Below are 22,730 nucleotides of genomic sequence, written 5' to 3'. Positions count from 1 at the left end.
CTTTTCTTGTTTTTTTTTTTTTTTATTGTTTTGCTTCCAATGTTTTTTTTTATTTAAATTTAATAACTGTACATCTTTCCAGTTTACAGAATTGTTTTTCTCAGCATACATACAGTGGATAGCACACAAGTCAAAAATATTACCATATACATTATTACCAACAAATGACTTTTCCCTTTTGTCTCTAGTAAATGCTTCATTTTTTTTTTCTGATCACCTCCCACCCACTACCTATTATCTATCCCCTTCGATACTGTCTCTAGTACCCATAGTTGCCCTCCTTGCCACTATATCCTCCAATTTTTCTGCCATAGAATGCAGACATTTAGTATATATTAAGTGGGGACATACAATGCCTGCCTCGCCTAGTCTTGTTTGCTTTGCTTAACATTAAATCTTCCATATTCATCCACTTTGTATCGAATATCAGGGTCTCAGTGTTTTTTATGGCTAATATTCCATGGTATAAAAGTGCCATAATTTTTTATCTATTCGTCACTTCTTGGACATTTGGGTTGTTTTTATATCCCAGTATTTGTGAATAATACTTCAATAAACTTGAGTGTGCAAATGTTCTGACTGAGGGTTTGTCTATCCTTTGAGTAGATACTCAAGCATAGAATTCCAGGGTCATAAGGTAGCTAGAGCATTTCCTTTAAGATAAGAGATGTTGACCACTTTTTTTCATATTTTTTTGACCATTCTTATCTCTTTCTTGGAAAGCTGTATGTTCAGCTCATTTGCTGATCTTTTAATCAGATTGAATTTTTTTGTTATTATTTTTTTTCTGGTAAATTGCTTGAGTTCCCTGTATATTCTGGTATCAGTCCCTTTGCTGAGGCATAGTTTGCAAATATATTCTCTTACTCTGAAAGTTGTCTCTTTATTCTAATTATACTTTATTTTGGTATGCAGAAGCTTTTTAGTCTGATGTAAGAACCTCTTGTCTATTTTCAGGATTATTGCTTATGCTGTGGGGGTACTATTTAGGAAATTTTTTCTACTCCAATATCTCCAAGACTTTCCCTTGTGTTTTCTACCAGCAGTTTTATAGTCTGAGGTTTTACATTCAGATCTTTGACCCATTTTGAGTTGGCTTTTTTTTTTAATGGTGAGAGATAAGGATTTATTTAACTTTTTGCAAGTGGATATCCAGTTTTCCAGCACCATTTGCTGCACATATTTTCTTTTCTACAGGAATTGTCTTTTGTCCTTTGTCAAAAATCAGCTGGCTGTATGCTTGGGGGTTTATTTCTGGGTTCTATATTCTATTCTATTGGTCTACATGCCTGTCTTTGTACCAGTTCCATGCTGGGTTTTTTTGTTTGTTTTATTTATTTTTTATTTATTTATTTATTTTAGAGGTTTTTGCTATAGGGCACGTGCGCTCACCAGACAGACAGAGAGAGACAGAGAGATAGAAAGCCAGAAATCCCCCTCCAGGAGGGATGGCCACGCCACAATCCCTTCTCCTCCATTCTCCTCTCGGGATCTTGGGCATGCATGCACATGCGCCCAGAGTGAGTTTTAAGCCACTGGGTCCAGGATGCGAACCGCGGTCAACTACATGGGAGTCCAGCAACATAGCCATTATGCTAACTGCGGGTCCCAGTACCATGCTGTTTTGATGATCGTATCTTTGTAATATATATTGAGGTCAGGACATGAGATGCCACCTGTTTTCTTCATTTTACACAGTATTGCTTTTGTGATATGGGACCTTTTATGATTTTGGACAAATTTTATGATAGTATTTCTTTTTTATTTCTGTGATGAGTATTTCTTGTACTTCAATTGGAAATGCATTTAATTTGTCAATTAGTTTTGATAAGATTGACATTCTGATTCTCTTAATTCTTCCAATCTGTGAGCATGGGGTGTTTTTCCAATTTTGTGTGTCATTTTCAATTTATTTTTTATGTTTTACAAAGATTTCCTTGTAGATATCTTTTACTTCTAAGGCATTATTATTCCTAGGCAAGATTATTCCTAGGCATCTTACTTTTGTGTGTGCCTATTATAAATGAGATTACTTTTTTAAAGTCTAGCTCAGTCTGTTCATTATTGGTGTATAAAAATACTATAGATTTTTGCAAGTTGATTTTGTATTTTTCTACTTTATATTATTTGTTTATGAGTTCTAGGAGGATTTTTGGGGGGTTCTTTTAGATTTTCTATGTACATAATCATGTCATTTGGAAATTTAGATAATTTCACTTCTTTTTTTTTTTTTTCCTATTTGAATACTTTTTATTGGGTTATCAGGAAAGCCAGAGAAAAATATGTCATGATTTTCCTGATGACCTAATATTTTAGTTTTTTGTCTGATTGCATAGGCTGACTTCCAGTACTATGTTGAAAGGAGTAAAGATAGTGGGTACCCTTGTCTTGTTTAAACTGAAAGATTTTCCCCATTCAGTATGATGTTGGATATGTGCTTGTCACATATGACTTTATTGTGTTGAGAAGTGTCCTTCGGCACAAGTTTTACTGAGAGCCTTAATCATGAAATGATGTTGTATTTTACCAAAAGTTTTTTTCCACTTTTTACTTTAGGCGTAAGCAAAAAGATTGCTTCTCAGGACCAGGAAATGGCCTAACAGTTACATCACTGGGCTCCCACATGATCAACTGTGGTTACCGTCTTGGCCCTAGAGGCTTGAAACTCATGCCAGCAGCATGCACACGTGTGCCCAAAAATCTCATGAGAAGAATGGAGAAGAAAGGATTGTGGCATGACCATTCCACCTGGGAAGTGATTTCTTGCTTTCTGTCTCTCTATATCTCTTTGGTGAGTGCATGTGCCCTATAGCAAAAGTCTTTTAAAAATAAAATAAAATAAGACCACTTCCCCCCTCTCCTGTCTCTTCTATAGTCATTCCAGTCAGTAATACTGAGTAAGACCATATTTCTCCTTTCTTACAACTTCTCTTGAAAATCTCAGTAAACACCATCCATCCTTTCACTCATTATTATGAGTTGATTCTTTCTGAGGCCAGTGTTGAGATGAATCCTTAGTAGAACCTAGACTGGCGAGAAAACTAGGCTATAAACAAATGATTACTGATATCATGCTCTCTTCACATTTGTATCTCTATTATACGTCAAAGCAATTATATTTTTTAAGTCCATGGGTTTTGCATCCTTAAGATTCTATTTTTCATGAGGTTCCTTAGCCTTGCAAGCCAACAGGCCTCCATCTGGCACACATCTTGTCTGAATACAAAAGACAGACTAAGATTCCAACTAAGATGAACATGTCCCTATTCTATTCCAAATTTCTGCTTTCTCTCAACACATTGTTGCATACAGCTACCTGCAAATTTTTAGCTATTGGTTTGATCAATAGCTGAAGATGAAGAGGTCTCTGAGATGAAGAGGTCTCTTCATTACGTACAAAAGTTACCGAATATTAAAAAAAATATGAGTGAGAAGATTGCAAGAAAAGAAAAGCCTTATGCAAAATTTATTCTTGAATTGAATTTAGAGCCATAAAGAATTTCCTGTCTGAAGAGAGAAGAACCTATTCTAACTGAGGATAAAAGGGTAATGACAGTTATGCAAAAGAAAACATTACATGAACTATAGTTGGACAAGCTAGAAAACAATATGAGGAACATCCTGGCAGAATTGGGAGAGGGACATAGAAAAATATGCTGTCAAATATAGAAGTTATTGCAACTGTAGTTTGTATGTATCCAAGCAGCAATAAAGATTTGTTTAATAATTTTAAGCAGTGACATGGTATGATAAGATCTATATTTTTGATTGATTATTATACATGGTATGTATGCTTTGAAAAGCCATATGCTAGCTCCCTTAAAAATATACTATACCCCAGATGATGATTATATATAAATCAGAAATTAAAATAATTAGAAAATTTAAAAACAGAATTTTAAAGTAATTCCAAATAATAAAAAAATGTAATTAAGAAAAGTGTGTTTTGTTTTATCACAATGTCAACAAAGCGGAGGAAAGAACCAAGGTATAGAAAATAATAAAGGAATATGTCTCCTGTGTCAAATCAACAGGAAGATAACTTGAAGGTTAACAATAGTGAAGACCACGACCAGCATTTGGTGTAATGACTATGTCGCTGGACTCCCCTGTAGTCGATGGTGGTTCGTGTCCCAAAACCGGTGGCTTAAAACTCACACCAGGCTCTTGTGCGTGCATGCCCAAGATCCTGAGAGGAGAATGGAGAAGGGATTGCAGCGTGGCCATCTACCCTGAGGGGTGATTTCTCGCTTTCTGTCTCTCTGTCTCTGTGTGGCAAGTGCATGCGCCCTATTGCAAAAACCTCTCAAAAAAAAACAACAACAACAACAACAACAATAGTAAAGACCACAATCCCTTATATGTGGTAGCTACCCTCTCTCACTTTTTGCTGTTTTGAAAATATTTTCACATAACCATAATTATGAGATAATATTCAAGAAAAAATATTATTTTGACATATATCAGCTCAGCAATTCAAACTAAGAATCTCTGTTTCTCTGTAATTCTAGAAAAATCCTAGCTGCTATCTCCTCAAAATTGCTTTTAGCGATTTCTTCTATTCTATTCTCTAAGAATTTAAGTGAACCTCTGATTTTCTAATCTTTTCTTTCAGTGTTTTGCTTCTCTTTCATGTGATTTGTTTCTTCCCATTTCCTATCATTCTCTTCTTCCTAGCTCCCACTTTATTAATTCTCTTTTTAGAATAAAAGGGAATTCTTTTAAAAATGGTCTAATTCTTTTTGGAATAGTCTTATCGGCTATTTTAACTTATACATTGAACTTTAATCTCACTAACATATTTTCTTCCCTTGATTTCCTTAATGGTTAGGAGATCTTTTGAAAAACTCTTTGCTTTATTTTCATTCTTTTATATATTCTAGTTACATCATGGCTTCGAATTATTTATCTATGTTTTTGTATTTATTTTTATTTTAAATCTTCTTTAAGACTATTTTTAAATTGTTTAAACCATGTCACTGTTTTTAGATTATCTTAAATATTTAAAAAATAATTTTACATTTTAATATCATATATGTTGCATTTACCCAATCATGTCAATAAAGTTTGCTTCCCCCAGTGTTTTGCATTTTTGTCAAAGATTTATCTTCCCTTTGAAAGGAGGAGCTGGTTTGAGGAAATCTGTGTAATGTAATTGTGGATTGTACCTAAGAACTTGCTTATATTTGTTCTGTCAAACATCTCTGAATCACTTGAAGTTTTTCACATTGGGTGGATCGTATATATTCTGATCCTAAGACTATGCACCCAATTTCGATGTTTCAGGTGAGACATTTTTTCATCTAGTACCTTAGAAGATGAGTATCCTGTCTAAAATTCCCATGTTTATGGAACTAGAGGTGTTATGCTAGGCTCACATTTTACTGAATATGCAGTTTGAACATACTGATTCTATCCAGAAAGATCCTCCATTCCTATTTCCTCTCCTGTTCCTGAATGAGTGTTAAAGTTACCAAATCCTTAGTTCTTGACTATTTCTGAATCTGAAAATCTTCCCAAATTATTCCAGTATTAATTCTTGCATTTTGTTTTTAGACACCAGGAATATTATCTCCATTTTTTTTTTAGTTCAGACTTATTTTTTAAATTGTCACATTTTTTATGCTAGAGATATAAATATAATTTCTTTTTATGTGTAAGACTGCAGTGGTTTGATGTTAGAGAAAACACTCATTATGCCTAGAATGAATTGTTTCATTTTGTTTTCCATTTTCTTCATTTTATTATTTAATTTAGATGTTCCTGAGAGTGGACTTCTTCTTTAATGCTGCTTGACACTTGGTGTTCTCCCACTATGAATTTTGTATTTTCTTAGTATTAGAAAGGTCTTTATAATTACATATTTGATTATCACTTTTTCTATTCTTTTATATTTTTCATTTGTTTATTTCTTTGACACTTCATCAAATTTTCAATACTAACTTTTAGGTCACTAGTTCTTTTGTTTGCTCTGTCCAATCTAAGAAATAAAGTCACTAATAAAGTTATTAAATTTCATAAATAAACTCACGTGAAAAAGTCCACATTTGATTTCTATTATGTTAGTCTCTATGTCTATATGTTCTTAATACATATGTGCATTTTTTATAATTTGTTTCTTATAAATATCATTTTCCTTTATATATTAAGAGTTTTATTTTTTTAAAGAATTATTTTATTTAACTTTATTTATTATTATTGTCATTATTATTTTCCAGATTGATCAAAGAGAGACAGAGAGAGAGGAAGTGAGAAAGCAAGCCACCAGGTCTCAGACTTGAACCGTGGTCAGCCATGTGGGAGTCCAATACCTCTAACCACCATGCCACTTGCTGGCCTCAAGAGTTTTAATTATATGTACATTTAATACAGTGACATTATGCGGCTGTTCTCACTTTAATGGGAATGTATCTGTGTGTGTGTGTGTGTGTGTGTGTGTGTGTGTGTATGTGTGTGTGTAGAGAATTTTTTTGCTATAAGACACATGCGCTCACCAGCAAGACAGAGAGACAGAAACAACAAATCATCCCCCTATGGAGGATGGCCACACCACAATCCCTTCTCCTCTAGGGATCATGGGCATGCACGCACATGCATGACATGAGTTTCAAGCCTCCAGGTCTGGGACTCAAACAACGTGATCGATCATGTGTGAGTCCAGCCATATAACCACTATATCTGCTGCCCCTAATGGGAGTGTATTTAACACCTACTAAGTTATAAAAATCTTTCTTAGTAATAATTTTCTTCATGCTGTTTGACTTCCTAGATTTTAGGTCACATGATGAGAGATCTTTGTATTTCTATTTTTCTTCTCTTTCTTTCCTAGTGATTTTGTAGAAACTCTACCTAGATTTCTAAAATACCCACCCCCGAACTCTTCTTTTTTTCTTTAATTTCCTAGAAGGCAGTCGTAGCAACAGAGATGAAGACTGACAGAGAGACAGAGAAAGCACTCCGAATAGTCCTAATAGGATATGATGGTACCATGGACCGTAGTACTTTCTCCTCTGTTTCTCCCTCATGTTCGGGTTTAGGGCTCATCTACACACATACACAGAGTAGTTTTCAAGTCACTAAGTCTGGGATCTGAACCTCAGTTGACCATGTGGGATCCAGTCCCTTAATGACTAGGCTAAAGGACCAGCCCCAGAAACTCTTCTTGTAGTGATCAGAGCTTCTGTCCCAAATAAATTTGAATGCAGAGCATCAGACCAGATCCTTAAAGACCAGCTTGCTCTACCTTTTGCACTGTGGATTTGCAGCTTTACAACAAGGTGCCGATATGCCATCTCCTTAAAATTTTCTTGAATTGCTATGTTCAGTCTCTTTTCACATGTGATATAGCACCATCCTAGTCCCTAGTTTTATGCTGTCTCTCTATCTCAGGTACCTCCTATGCATGTGAATGATGAAAAGTAGAATTGAAAGAATGATTGATTGCATTATCATTTGTTTACTTATAATTTTCTGCTCCTATTGTCACAGTTGTATGTGGCATAACTTATCAGTCTCGCTGGCTTAATGAATAAAACCATATACTTGAATTTATCAGAAAAATATTTATCATCATATTTGTTCATAATACTAAAAAAAATACAAAAGCTTAATTCCTCATAAGCAATTCTTTTCATGCAAAGTTCAGTCTCAGGTACCTGAAAAAGTTTGCTATACATAATACAAGTAGAAATTATATCCTGATTGCTGTTTCATTCCATTTTCTCCCTTTATGTAAGCTTAAAAACTAAGGAAACAGATTTTCTTCAATTATATGTTGTTTCTACGTGAATTATAACAAAACCATTAAATATGGTGCTATAATGATGATTTTTTTTCTTTCTTGACTTTGAATTGCCTTTTGTTCTTGCTACTTGAACAGAATGTCATATTTAAGATGAAAAAGTTACTTTTTGCCATTAACTTTTTATAGACGTTTTGGTATATAACTGTGTCTGTATTAATCTACAGTTTTTTTAGTTACGTATTGGGAAATAGAAATAATTTACTCAATTATTTCATGTAATTATTTCAGATAGTTTTAAGATTTAGATATTTGGTAGAATCAACTACATAAATTGTATACTTGCTATTTGTGAAAAATAAATGGGTAAAAATTTTCCTTCCTTTTACTGTGAGGAAGATAAAATAATGAGTTTTTGTTAAGTTTTGCATCATTTGTTTATTTATTTATTTTTTTTGCTTTTGGGCTAACAGGTGACATGGCAGTTAAGGCTTTGAATTCCCACATGACTGTACAGTTTGAGTCCCAGACTTGGCAGTTTCAAAAACAGCTCCGTGCATATCTGCATGCATACTCAAAATCCTGAGGGGAAAAATGGAGGAAAAGGAACTGTGGTATTGCCATCTTTGCTAGGGGATGATTTCTCACTTTCTCTCCTATTTCTTCTCAGTGAGCACACATGCCCTATGAGAAAAACAAAAACAGAATCAAAGTTTTCAATACCCTACAAGTTTTAGAAAACCAGATGAATGCTGAAGAAAGATCATCTTTGTATTTCCATATATCTTTAATTATACTTTTAACATATCATTTCTCTTTTTCTCACAATGACATAACTTCCTGTTTAGTGTTTTAAATCCCTTTTAAAAATATGGGACCAACAGTTAGCATAATGGCTATGTTGCTGAACTCCCATGTAGTCGACCACGGTTCGAGTCCCGGAACTGGTGGCTTAAACTCACGCCGGGCACATGTGCATGCGTGCTCAAGATCCTGAGAGGAGAATGGATGAGAAGGGATTGTGACATGACCATCCCCCCTGGGGGTGATTTCTCACTTTCTGTCTCTCTGTCTCTCTGTGTCTTTCTGGCGAGTGCATGTACCCTATAGAAAAAAAACTCTCAAAAATATATAAAAATAAAAATAAAAGAGTATAACTGCTATGAATGAGATATATTCTTTTGTTTCAAAATATAATAATTCCAGTCTTAATGTTATTTATTCAAATTCAGTTCTTCACACTTAGTTGTTAGAAACGCAATAGCAGTCATCCTCATGAACGCTTATATTCTACAAACCTATGATCATAAAACATTCTGGAAGAGGCAGTAGATCTTATAATCACACTAAGACCTTAAATAGTAATTCTCATCAACACTACATTCAATGATATAGAAAAATAACTGTAAACTCTGTACCCCATACCCAATTTTTTCAGAAAAAGTACAGGGAAATCATTATTTCAGTAAATCTTAATAATACATCATTTTTCCTACTTCAGATTTGGTGGCAGCAGCTTGCCCCATGTATTGAAGTTTATGTCTATTTCAGTTACTCTTTTATTTTCAGAGTTAATTTATAGTATAAATGAATTTTCAATGGAAATAATTGTTACTTAAAATGAAACAAGATTAAAGTAACCTTTTTACAACCCTTTCAAGTTTTAGAGACACAAATAATTGGAAAGATAATAAAGATATATTATTACCACTTCACTAAGTTTAGTTTACTCAGGAACTCGATACAGCTATACTTTATTTATTTTTTAATTTACTATTTACATTTAATCACCATACATCTTTACAGAGTACAAAACTTTTTTTCCAGCATTAATACAGTGCATTTCAGTCAAGACAAAGACAATATCAGGAGCAAATAACTTTTCATTTTTGTGTCAGCTAAATGTAATGGTTTATTCCAACCCGTACCCCCCCCCCATTACGTACTCCCTATTACCCACCCCACTGTCTCTTCTATTCACAGTTGCTCTCCCTGTTATTGTACCCTCTAATCTTTTAGTTTTTGCTGTGGAGTGCATACTATAGCTATTCTTTTGAAATCTCTATTTCTAGATAAGTTTATTATTTAAGATTATGTTCAAAAGCATATAAAAGAAAATACAAATAATTGCTTTAAATAAGAGAAGCTTTTTTAGTCCTTCTACTAAATGTCTGTAGGTTGGACATTCTTTGACTTCTAAGGCAGCTCCAAAGTCATCATGGACACAGGTTCCTATCAACTCTCTGCCCATCTGAGGCATGGCCCTTCTCCTTGTAGTCCAGAATGACTGCTGCATCTCCATTATCACACCCAATTCAACGTTACAGAGTGCTGGGAGGTGAAGCATGTCCTTACCCCTAAAAATCACATATCATAATTGCCTTCCACCTTGTGTGATGTCATCCAGATTTTAGAGTTCCTGAGAAACAATAAAGGATGTTGGAGAGATCATTTTCATTTTCTGTGGTAGTGTTATAATGGAAATACATTTTTAACAGTATGCTAGTCTCTGTAAACTGCTATTTATATCCAAAATAGAAGCTTATTACAATTGTAGAATACCTGAATGTTGAGGATTCATTTTTCTTTTGAATAAAGCTTACTATTAATAGTAATACTGAATTTTGGCAGACAATGTTTTTTTCTCAAGTTGCTTTGTTAAGAATTCAGGGGAAAAAAGATATAGAAATATTTTTTCTTTCCATCTGGTATTACTGTATTTTTGACATGTGTCTCTGTGGGAGGTGGGAGGACAGTGGGAAGGATGTTATTTTGTGTCAGTCTTTGGAATGTGCCCTAGTAGCAACTCTCTTGCTCTCAACAGCTGCTTCCCCAATTGCTGTCATCCGCCTCCCACTAGCCCCTCTAGGAATCCAGCTATACTGGGTCCCTCTTTACATGAGTGATAATCCTCTCTTTCTAACTCTGACACTTCAAACACTCACCCAATGTTTGTGGAGGAGCTACTTTGCCCAGAATTCATTCAAAACAATAAATGAAAGAAAACTGTTCAACGAAAAGTGAAGTTCATTAAGAACTATTAAAGAAAAACTAAAACACACTCAGAAATGTGTTATTTTTCTAATGCCTAGCTGGTATCATTATATAGAAAAAATATTTATTTTTTTAATTGAAAAGGACTTTGACTCAGCTCCAAAATGACTAGTATAACTTTTCTGTGTTTAGGAGCATTTGACTGCTTCTTAAGACTGATCTTAATCTTGAAGAAGGACAGATGATTTGAGCTCTGGAAGCTAGCTCCATCATGAACAAATTATTGATATCTTAAATTCCATGGTGTATTCTGTAGTTCAGAGGGAAAGGGTATATAATTTCATTGATCCAGACATGAAATAATTCTTATTTCTGTGAAATCCAGCATATTTTCAAAATTTGCTAGTTTGAAAGAAAACCCTAAAATTATTTCTTTTTAAAATAGTGTTTTCTGCTTATTAATGAGGTAGTTGATATGATGATTTTATAAAAAGGCATGAGTCAGTTCAAATATGAGACTAATCATGAAATTCTCCAAGTAAATTCTGAATTATTCTTTAGAAGTAAAGACTGTGGTATAGTCTTTCAGTATTTATCTATTCTCCTGTTCTTTAATCAAAATTCATTTTTTAATAGACTTTCCAAATTATTTGTAAACAGTTTTGATTTATTGAGTCAGATAAAGGGTCACACTTCGTTTTTGTTGTTGTTTTGTTTTAAGAGAACATATGCACAAGGAAAAGAGAAAGAGAAGGTGCTCTTGACAGGGTTCTGTCATGCCACAATCCCCTCAGCCCACTGGCCAGTCAGGATTCTGGGCAGATGAGAACACAATACATTTCAAATCAACCCCCACTGTGAACTTGTGATTGGCCATGAGGCCTTCACAGCTGCTGCATATCAGCACGCTACTGACTGCACCACCATGGTGTGGCTATAGTTTACTTCTTCAGACACGTTTATGATCATCTTATCAATAGTCATGGCTTAACAAAATCAAATTTTTAAATGCAATTTTCATATATATATATATATATATATAAGAGACAAAGCTTCTTTTAAAGCATTTCTCTGGGCCAGTTGGTGGGTGGTGGTTAAGGTGCTGGACTCACACACAGTGCACCATGGTTCAAGTCCTGGAACTGGCAGCCTGAAACTCATACTGAGTGTGAGTGCCTACATATCATGTGCCCCAAATCCCAGGAGGATAATGAGATTGTGGCATGGCCATTCTCCCAGGGGGTGATTTCTCTTTATTTCTCATAGTCTTTTTATCTGTTCTTTCTAGGGAGCATACATGCACTATGACAAAAACCGTAAAAAAAAAAAAAAAAAAAAAGCCCTTCTAAATAATTAATTAAGTGTAATATAAAGAGAAATATATTTAACATTAGTTAAAGAAAGATGGTAAAGTTACTGTAATTTAAATTAAGCTTCAAGATTGTGCTTTTTTTTGAACAAATGCTTTTAAGAAGGAAATGAAATCTGATGAAATATTGTAAATTACACTTAAGTGTCAGGTGTCACTTAAATTTAATATCTTGTTTTATTCTTTTATATCTAAAATGATCAAAAGTAATCTATCATAAGATACCATAGATTAATTTTATAGATAACTTTATAATGGAATGTGTCATGGATTCAATCATAAGTATATAAATTAATACAAAAGATGCTCTAAGGATAATTATATCCATAGGTATATATGAATGGTCTTATATTTTATTAATTTATTCCTTCTTATTAAAATATTCTAATTATATTTAATTTTATATTGAATTTTTAGAAAAAGAACAAAATACTTAAGCCAGAAAAATTGGTATTATGGCATTTCTCAAGGTGTGGGTTAGATATTTACTATTTTGACATGATATCCATTTTTTTCTTCATTAGCAATGTTACTTGAATATCTCTCTATAGAATGCTTTTGCTAGTCCATTCACAGAACTGAGCTTGCAATCCAAAGCTTCTATCACAATATTGCTGTAGTAAATGGTTCATAGATGGACATGTGTCTCCATCTGTTGTAAATTGTTAATTTTATATTCCATAAATTAGAAAGCTAAAAAAGGAAAGTTAGGAATATCTAGGCAACAAATTCCAGCTGGTATGTATGAGGACATGAACAAGAGTAAATGGCTATGCATATTTAATGGAAGATGCAGGGGCACTCACATAATCTCATAGGCCTTATGAAAAATATAAAGATGTATCCAACTGAACCCATACAACTATAGTATAATGCTTTCTTCTTTGGCCTTCTACCCATGTTATTTGACTCAGAAAAAATATACAAAACTATGTAATTTAGGAAGAGATGTTTGTACAGTCATTAAGTTTTTAGGTACCTACATAGTAAGTTTTATTCAATACATTGGTAAAATGGTATACCTGAACAATGCTGCAACAGTAATTTGCTAGAGTTCATTGTCAGAGAGTGTGTGTGCTTATCAGAAATAAAGAGAGAGAGAGAGAGAGAGAAAGGAAGACAAAAACAGGAGAAAACAGAAAGCACCCCACCCACGTGCTGTGGCCATGATTTAATCCTTTATCCTCCATTTCTCCATTGTGTTGGAGTTTCAAGCATGCACGCACACACACACACACACACAGCCTTTTTTTCAAGCTTGCAGGAGTGAATTTGAACTGCGGTCCAACTCTCCTAACCATTAAGCCATAGGGCTAGCCCATTTTAACTGATGCTTTGATTCAGTGATTTCTGGTTTCTTTTAGGGAAATTGAACAAAGCTGACTTTGACTTTACTGTGACAATTAAATATTTGTAGAATGATAAAACTATCTCTTTTTTAATTATAAGATGTATAATTATTAGCATGAAGAAAAAAGCTTCACTGTGAAGCCTTTTGAAAGCTCCACATTGATCTCATCCCAGGCTGAAAAAATGTAGACATTGGTTAACCTGTTCTAAGAATAGAAAACATCATTTCTCTGGCTTACACTGTTCAAATAAGTTGATTTTATTAAACCTTTCATTAGCTTCATCAAGACATCTTACAGTCAAACCCGCAGTCACAGAAGAAAGGAGAATGTCAGCTTTAAGTGGAACATGTTTACCACAAGCAATTCTTAGCAAATACTTCATAGTGCAAATGCTTAATATCCATATATATCTTCTATACAAGGGCATCTTTGTGTCTAATTACGGCCTTAATTTATTTCTCTTTTAAGGATCTTATGATCAAAAGATTAGTGACACTACTTGCAAAACCCAGGACATTTTAGTTATTTTTATAACATGAGTTTTCTGATGAATCCTGCTTGTTCAGAGATCAAAACAATATAATATGTAAAATAGTTTAGCTATAAAGCTACAATTAGAGCATTTTTAAACATCTAGATATGATCATTTGAGTATTTTTAACATCTCGATATGATTACTATACTATTTACTTTTTAAAAAGTAAAGACATTTACTTTTTTTTTCCCTACCAACATTTTGTTTGTATTAACCTATTTGCTTACTTATTGAGGTCAATTCAGTGGATGTTTATACTCATTAATATGTGAGTTGCTGAGACAGATAAAAATTATGAACCAAGCCTAATGCCTCATGGAATTTGAAACATTTGTTTGCATTAAACCTCATTTTTTATAATACTGCATGAAGAACATGTTATTATGAGATATAAGTAGCATGATGTGGATGAGGAAAAAAAAAAGCATTAGCCCTTTCTGATAGAGAACTTATTTCTTTCTGATACTGAAAGATACTCAAATTTTGTCTAGTTTTAAATATTTTTAAATGGAAATACTATTGGAAAATAGCAAAAATTAATTTTCCTCAATAATTTTATAAATAATAATTCTACATCTAGAATATAGTTCCAAGGAAGCTATCATACTGACATATATAAGATTTCCTTGTTGAATATATTATTAAAAAATTTAAAAATAATATCCATCAGTATTATTTGGTTTTGTAAGTGCTATAGCCAAAAAATGGCACATTATTCATCCATCCAAAGGAATTAGACACATCTAACTACACTGATACAAAATGATATCCAACATACATTAAAAGAAAAAAAGCAAATTGTCAAGGAATTTTATGGTTAAAGTTATATGAATAAACTTAAACAGAAACACAACTAGAGAAATTTCTACTGATTTAATTGCATTTTTTGTAATGAGTATTGGGGAGAAATATCACTTTGCGCAGCATATATTTTAATAATCTTAGAATTCTTAAAGTTGTATGTTAATAGTTTGGGATTCAGAAAACTATGAAGGTATTCATTAACTTCCCTAAAGATTTCTTCTTCTCTAAAGACCTTTTCTTGCAACCACCTTATTTTTCTTTTCCTTCATAAAGAGATATATTTAAAGAAAATTATTTGTTCCTGTTTGTCTTCTATCGCCCCCCCTTTTTTTTTCAAATCATGCTTTACCTTATTTTTCCTTACCGTAAAACTTCAAGTAAAGAAACAGAGAAAGAAACAAGAGAGGAAGAGAGTAAACAAGAAAGATTACCTTATCTTTTCAGTGAAAACTACAATGGACCTATTTTTTTTTTTTTTTTGGAGAGGTTTTTGCTATAGGGCACTTGCGCTTGCCAGACAGACAGAGAGAGACATAGAGACAGAAAGCGAGAAATCACCCCCCAGGGGGGATAGTCACGCCGCAATCCCTTCTCCTCCATTCTCCTCTCGGGATCTTGGGCACGCACGCACACGTGCCCACGTGAGTTTTAAGCCACCGGGTCTGGGACTTGAACCGCGGTCGACTACGTGGGAGTCCAGCAATTACGCTAACTGCTGGTTCCAAGGACCTATTTTTTCAGGTTTTCTCTAAGACTAATGGTCTCTCCTAAATCACTACACTTTCTTTTCTTTTTACCTCCAGTGACTTTTTTAGCTGACTCTCTTTCTGCCTTTTGTCTATGTTTTAGCATTAGCAAAAACATTTGTTGCTTATGCAACATTCATTCCCATCTGCATGCCAGCTAACTGAACTTCATTTTTGTTGAGATATGAGACCCTTCTCTTCATTCCTCAGAAGATATTTACTCAATCCTGATACAGAGGTAAATTCTGAGGGACTTGTGTCAAAGCAACTTCACTTTCTCACTATCAATTGGTTAAGGCACTGGATCCCACATGGCCAATTGTGGTTCAAGTTCCTTACCTGATCGATTGAACCTCACTCCAGGCATATGTGCCTGCATGCTCAAACTGCTGACATGAGACTAAAGGAAGAGGAATTACAGCATGGCCATCCCCACACTTGTCACTGTGGGTATGATTTCTCACTTTCCCCTCTCTTTCTCCTTCTCTGTCTGTCTTTTCCTGGTGAACACATATGCCCTATAGCAAAAACTAAAAAGCAAAAAGCAAAACAAAACAAAACAAAAAATTATATAATAAATATGAATATTTTTCTGTGTCTATTTTTTTCTTATTTTAATAGAATACTTGTAACTGATGTAGAAGTTAGCAACTGTACTTCAATCATCCAAAGAGCAGAAACAAAAATTAAAATGGTGGGGAATATAGGTTGGTGAAAATGTTAAGTTACCTAATGAGACAATCTAGAAAACTGTCCTTATCAAATTCTAGTTTTATGAGGCAGTTTATTTTTCTGTTGTTTAAGCCTATCTAATTTGATATATCCAGATATTTACAGTAAAAAAGAATCCTCCCAAGTAAAGGTCTATGTACAACAGAATGTCTCATCCACCATCTATTATTATCAGATCATAAACTCTCTGGGACTGGGGGTTCAACACAAAGCCATGACTTCAGCAACCACTTTGGAATTGTAACTTCTTTGCCTCTAGCTCAGATTCCTCTGCTAGAAAAATACTGATACAGTTATTGCCAGTTAGAAAATTTATGTTGGTATTTTATGGGTATTTTATAGTCAACCTGTTCTAAGTAAAATAAATCTGCTACTCTTTAACTTCCAGTTTAGGAATTATATTTAATTATCTTAAATCATTTTTTTCTTTTTAGTCAGAAAATAATCTTGATTTTACCTTATGAATAGATTTTATTTCTCTAGGGGTCTACTTATTTAGTGATTAAAAATATGGATCCCAGAGCTGAACCTTCTGGGTTTAAATTTTAACTTGACACTTGTTAGCTGTGTACTAGCTGTGATTTTGACTGAATCACTTAAAATCTCTGGTTCTCGTTTTCCTTAGCTATAAAATGGGAATGACAATAACAATATATATTATATAAGTCTGTGTAAATTAAAAACCCTGATAAACACAAAACACTCAAAGCAGCATACGTTATTTGGAAAATAATAAATATCAGCCACTGTGATTTATTTACTTACTGATATACAACCTCCCATTCACTTCATACCAGTTACTTTTGTAACTGGTAATATTAGTCCCTCAGCATCTGAATTATGGGACTATCACCACATCTAACATCATTCAATCTATTCTCTTGTTCTTAGAGATCACATCCAATCTGACTTCTGTCAACATTTCTGAATAAAATCTGTTCCTGTAACTCCCAGCATGGAATCTTTCTATGACTTCCACTGCCAGTGGTATAAACTCTGATCTCTTTCTTTCAGCACACAAAGCTCTGCCATTCCTCCACAAGCCTCTTCCCTCTTCACCTATTTTCTCAGAAGCACTAGACTCGAAAACAAAAAGGCATTTGTAGGGACTGTAACTGGTCATTAGAAAGCATTTCTCTCTATACCTGCTGATGGTCCCTTTTTGTCTTTCTGAATCAGTAAAGTTATCCCTTCCTCCTGTCATAGCTCTTTATCAATGTTCATCCGACATCCATGCTTCTGCATAATGGTATCTCCAGCATCTCACTTTTCCTGTACTGTGAATGATTGTGTGTCTTGACTGTTCTCTCCCTTTTCCTTCTTCTCTGTCTTCTTTTCATTTTTCTTAAGATATATGATGTGTACCCAGAAGTGCAATCTGTATTAATTTTGTTACAGCAGCTCTAGCAAGCTAATACAGTGTTAAAATGGAAATTTAAAGACCTATTGGCAGCAACTATAATGTAGCAAAAACACAAAACACAATGCTCTGCTATGGCGGGTGCACATGGGAAGGTCCTAAGTTCCCATTTTGAGTTATGTCTGTCTATGCCAGGTAAGCACATGTGCCCATGTCAGAGCTGACCAAGGTTGGAGGTAAACTGTTGGGGTTAACTCTCTCTGTGTGTCAATAAATATAAATACTTTAAAAAAAATTAAAGAGTCTTGGAACCCGCAGATGGCATAGTGGTTATGTCTCTGGACTTTCATGTAGTCGACCATGGTTCCAGTCCCGGACCCAGCGGGTTAAAACTCATGCTGGGCATATGTGCATACATGCCCAAAATCCCTAGAGGAGAATGAAGGAGAAGGGATTGCTGGGTGGACATCCCCCTGGGTTGATGATTTCTCACTTTCTTTCTCTGTGTATCTCTCTGTCTCTCTCTTTCTCTCTGGTGTGCACACATGACCTATAGCAAAAATCTCTCTAGGAAAAAAAAAAATAAAGAGATCACTCCTTATATCTAGCTACTTTAGAACTACCAGCTTAAAATCTACCAATCTACTTGAAATACTACTACCAAAACAAGATCATTTCTCATTCCTACAAAAATGTTGAATCTATGTAAGTGACCAATTAACTTAAATAGATCTGTAGGAAATCGCTCATTTATTATTTTAACTTCACCACTAAATTCATTTGAGAAAAAACTGCTGAAAAACTACTATGTGCCAGACCCGTGGTAGGAAGTTGGGACACAACAAAGAACAAATGTTTATTCTCTGAAGTAATTTACATTCTTATATTGGCTGGCAGATGATACTTTACCGTCATCTGTTAGTTCCAAGTTTTATTTTGTCCTCCCAAGAATATTACAATGACCGTGATATTCTAATGTTTCTGTCAAACTTTCTAGTCTCCAAAATGCTGATGACTGTCCCTTTAATTCTTTTATTTCTTTGGCCAGAGAGTGTGTGCATTTACCAGAAAAAGAGAGTACAAGCCCCTACTGGGGTATGGTTATACCGCAATCCCTTCTCCTCCATTTCTCCATTCCATCGGGAATTGGGGCACATTTGCACCTATGCACCACATGATTTCCAAGGTTCTAGGCTGAGACTCAAACCATGGCTGGCCATGTGGAATCTGGCTCCTATGTACAGTGCTTAACCACTACACTGTGGGGCTAGTACATGCCCCTTGGGTTTAAATATTATCTCCCTATTGGGACCAGCAGATGACATAATTGTTATGTCACTGGACTCCCATGTAGTTGACCACAATAAGAGCCCTGGACCTGGTGGCTTAAACTCATACCAGGTGCATGTACCTGTGTGTCCAAGATCCTGAGAGGAGAATAGAGAACAGATTGTGGCATTGCCATCTTTCCTGGGTGGTGATTTTCTGTTTCTCTGTCTCTCTGTGTCTTTCTGGTGAACGCATGCGCCCTTTAGCAAAAACTTCTCAAAAAATATACATTTTACTTCTTTTTCATTGTTTTGTGTCTGTTGCTCTTTTTTTCCCTCTCTGCCTCATATAATTATTTTCTCATTCTCCTTCAAAAGTATACATGCATACAGTTCCATATAATTTTAACTATAGTTTTAAAAAAAATTCACAGATATTTGCACTGTTCATTGTTACTTTTCAGACATTTGAGCTTTTGTAGGCTAACACCAAGAAAATGGAAATAACCAGGTAATTACTCTAATAAGCATACAAAATTTCACCATAGTAATTTGCTTTTCCTAATAGTGTACTTCTTTATCCTGAAATTTGAACCAGTGAGATTCCCTTAGAGTCTAAAACTGATTACTGTTTCACAGATGCTGCTTAAGTATGGTTGGTAAAGTAAGTAAATGTGCTTACCTGAGTATTTTTTAGTTGAGTCGAAAATAAAAATAAAATGAAGCACTTACTGTCTATCTCACATCACAATGTTAATGTACAGTATTAAGAATAAGAATGCACTTCCTCATTTTCTGAGTGTAACGATCAAAAACTTCTTTAGCTTGTTGGTTGTAATTTTAAATGATTCTTTTTTTGGGGGGAAGGTCTTTGCTTTAGGGCGCTTGCACTCGCCAGAAAGACAGAGAGAGACAGAGAGACAGAAAGCGAGAAATCACCCCCTAGGTGGGATAGCCACGCCACAATCCCTTCTCCTCCATTCTCCTCTTGGGATCTTGGGCACACATGCACACGCGCCCACTGTGAGTTTTAAGCTACCGGGTCCAGGACGTGAACCGCGGTCGACTACGTGGGAGTCCAGTGACATAGCCATTACACGAACTGCCGGTCCTGTAATTTTAAATGATTCTATAATAAGAAAGTTACTAAGATGATCACTTTACAGTTCTAAGTGCATCCCACTGTCTTAGTGTGTGCATTTGTGTGAGTCCGTGTTTATGTATGTGTGTTGTAAAATAGTAATTTTCCCTTAAATGAATGTAAGCCAAATCATTCTCATTCTTTAATTTTAGAACTTCCAAAGTAAAATCTAATAGAAAGGATCACAATAAAAGAAATTTAAAGAACCCTATAGTGGTTCAATGACTTACATTCATCTGTTCTTCTTTAATAAAATACATTATTCTAAACAATCCCAAAGAAGAAATTGGATTTTTGTCTGTTTGTTCATTTGTTTTGGCTAGAGGGTGCATATCTTTGTCAGGGAGACAGAGAAAGAAAAGGAGAAAGTGAGAAATCATCTGCCAGAGAGATGACCAAGCTTCTCCTCCAGTCTCCTCTTGGGACTTTGGGCATAAATGTACACATGTCCCATGTGACTTTCAAATCAGATCTGGGATTTGAACCATCTATTTGGCCATGTGGGATCTAGCACCTTAATGTCCATGCCATCTGCTTAAATTAGAATTTTAATTAGTACATAAAGTTACCTCAATTGCTTGATTTACAATCACTAGGATATTTATAAATTTAAAATTAGTCCATATTTCTCTATATCTCATCACCAAGGTATAAATAAGGATCCTTTTTTAAAGATTATTTGTTTCTTTCATGAGAGATAGAGACTGAGAGAGACACAGAGAATGAGAGCAAGAAAGACGAGCACCCTAACAGGCTCTCACACCACCGTCATCCCTCAGCTTTCCATCCAGCCAGGATCATGGTCACATGTGGTGCCCAGTGAGGACAGGGCCACCTGGGAACCAAACTCCCATCTTCGAAATGGCCTCCAGCATTGTCTATCATTGTGCCACCATGCGACAAGAACATAGAGTCCATTTTTAAAGTCAGGAAGAGTGTGTGTTAATTCTAAGTTTCAACTGAAGTAATATTTCTTCAGTTTTTTAGATTTCTTAATGTTCTTATGTTAAAAACAATGCAAAGTGAATTACTGAAAATTATATTAACAGCCCGCCAATAAAATGACATTGTTTCAGGCTATTTCATATTGGTTCCTAAATGAAGCAAAGCTAAGGGCATTTACATTAATATAAATTATGTCAGACTTCCCTAGGGATTGCTGCACAAATTTACAAAGGATCAGAGTGTAAGTATCAAAACAAAATACGAACAGTAGGTCTGTCCCCTAAAAATAATCTTACTTTCTTTTTTAAAAAAAGCTTTTAATAAATAATGAAATGTGAGCTGCAATATTAATATTTAAATAATTAATTTATTCTCTCTTATCATATAACCTCAAGATGGGACGCAAGATGAGAATAGCAAATCATTTTTTGAAGAACGGCTTAGATATGTTTGAAGTAATATAATGTAAAATTATAAAGAGGGAACATAGACTCTGAATTCACCTATGTCATTAGAATCATTTAAATATTTTATTACTTTTGATAACAAATATCATTAATGACAGAGGCCAGAAAATGAAATGCTTTGTGACCTATTTTTGTTCTTTAAACCAAACTTGTTTAATCTAATACCTTGGGACATTCTGTTGTCTTTGACTCAATAAATTGATAAATATTTATAAAGTAATGTCAGAAACCATGATTGGCTTAGAGTAACCAGCATTGAACAAAACAGACAAAAGCTCCTAACTTGTGGAGTTTACATTCTAGTGAAAGGGAAAGGAAAGTTAACAAATGCATATGTGATGTGGTAGTTGAAGCTAAATTTTGTGGGGAAAAATGAAGATTGACTGTAATAAGAAGAAATATTCATAATAAAAATATGATCTCTGGGGCCAGCAGATGACGAGGTGGTTAAGGGCACTGGACTCCCACATAGGTGGCCAAGGTTCGAGTCCTGGACCTGGTAGCTTGCTTTCTCGCTTCCTCTCTGTCTCTGTCTCTGTCTCTCTCTCTCTCTCTCATCAATCTATCTCATTCTCACTTTTGCTCTATCTCTGGTCAAATTAAAAATAATAAATAAATAAAGCTAAATAAAATAATTCTTTAACATATATAGTCAAGGCCGTCTGAGTCCAGCCTCTGTTGTATAGTCAGTAATGTGCCTAGAGGGCTGGAAGCCACATGGTAACAGCAATTGACATCCTTGGCTATTCAGTCTAAAATATGCCTAGCACCCACATGAGTGCCTAAAATTTGACAAGATGGAGGGCTGGAGTGAAGAAGAAGATCATGGTACAACCAGATCATTTCTCTCTTGTGTATGTACATACAAACACTCTACCATGATTAAAGACAAAAAGAAACAAACAAAAACTCTTTGTTCTATGTTTAAGATCATGTGTCCAGTTTTTTTTTAATAATAAAGGCATCAGTACAGCCAGTAGCATGATGTTTAAGGCAGCTGGATCTCACATGACTGACTGAGCAGTTTGAATACTCAACCCAGCAGCTTGAAATATATGCTGAACATACATACATTCCCTACCCAAAATTCTGAAAGGGAGAATAGAGAAGGGATTACAGTGTGACCATTCCCATAAAGTAGTTCTTTCTCATTTTTCCTCTCTATTTCTGTCTCTCTCGAGTGAATGCATGCACTTATCTATGAATTAAAATAAAAGAAAGAAAGAAAGAAAGAAAGAAAGAAAGAAAGAAAGAAAGAATCAATTGCAGATTAAGT

The sequence above is a fragment of the Tupaia chinensis genome, unplaced genomic scaffold (genome assembly GCF_000334495.1).
Source record: "Tupaia chinensis unplaced genomic scaffold, TupChi_1.0 Scaffold149241_1, whole genome shotgun sequence".
Lineage (NCBI taxonomy): Eukaryota > Metazoa > Chordata > Mammalia > Scandentia > Tupaiidae > Tupaia > Tupaia belangeri.
This window is presented reverse-complemented; position numbering follows the sequence as displayed.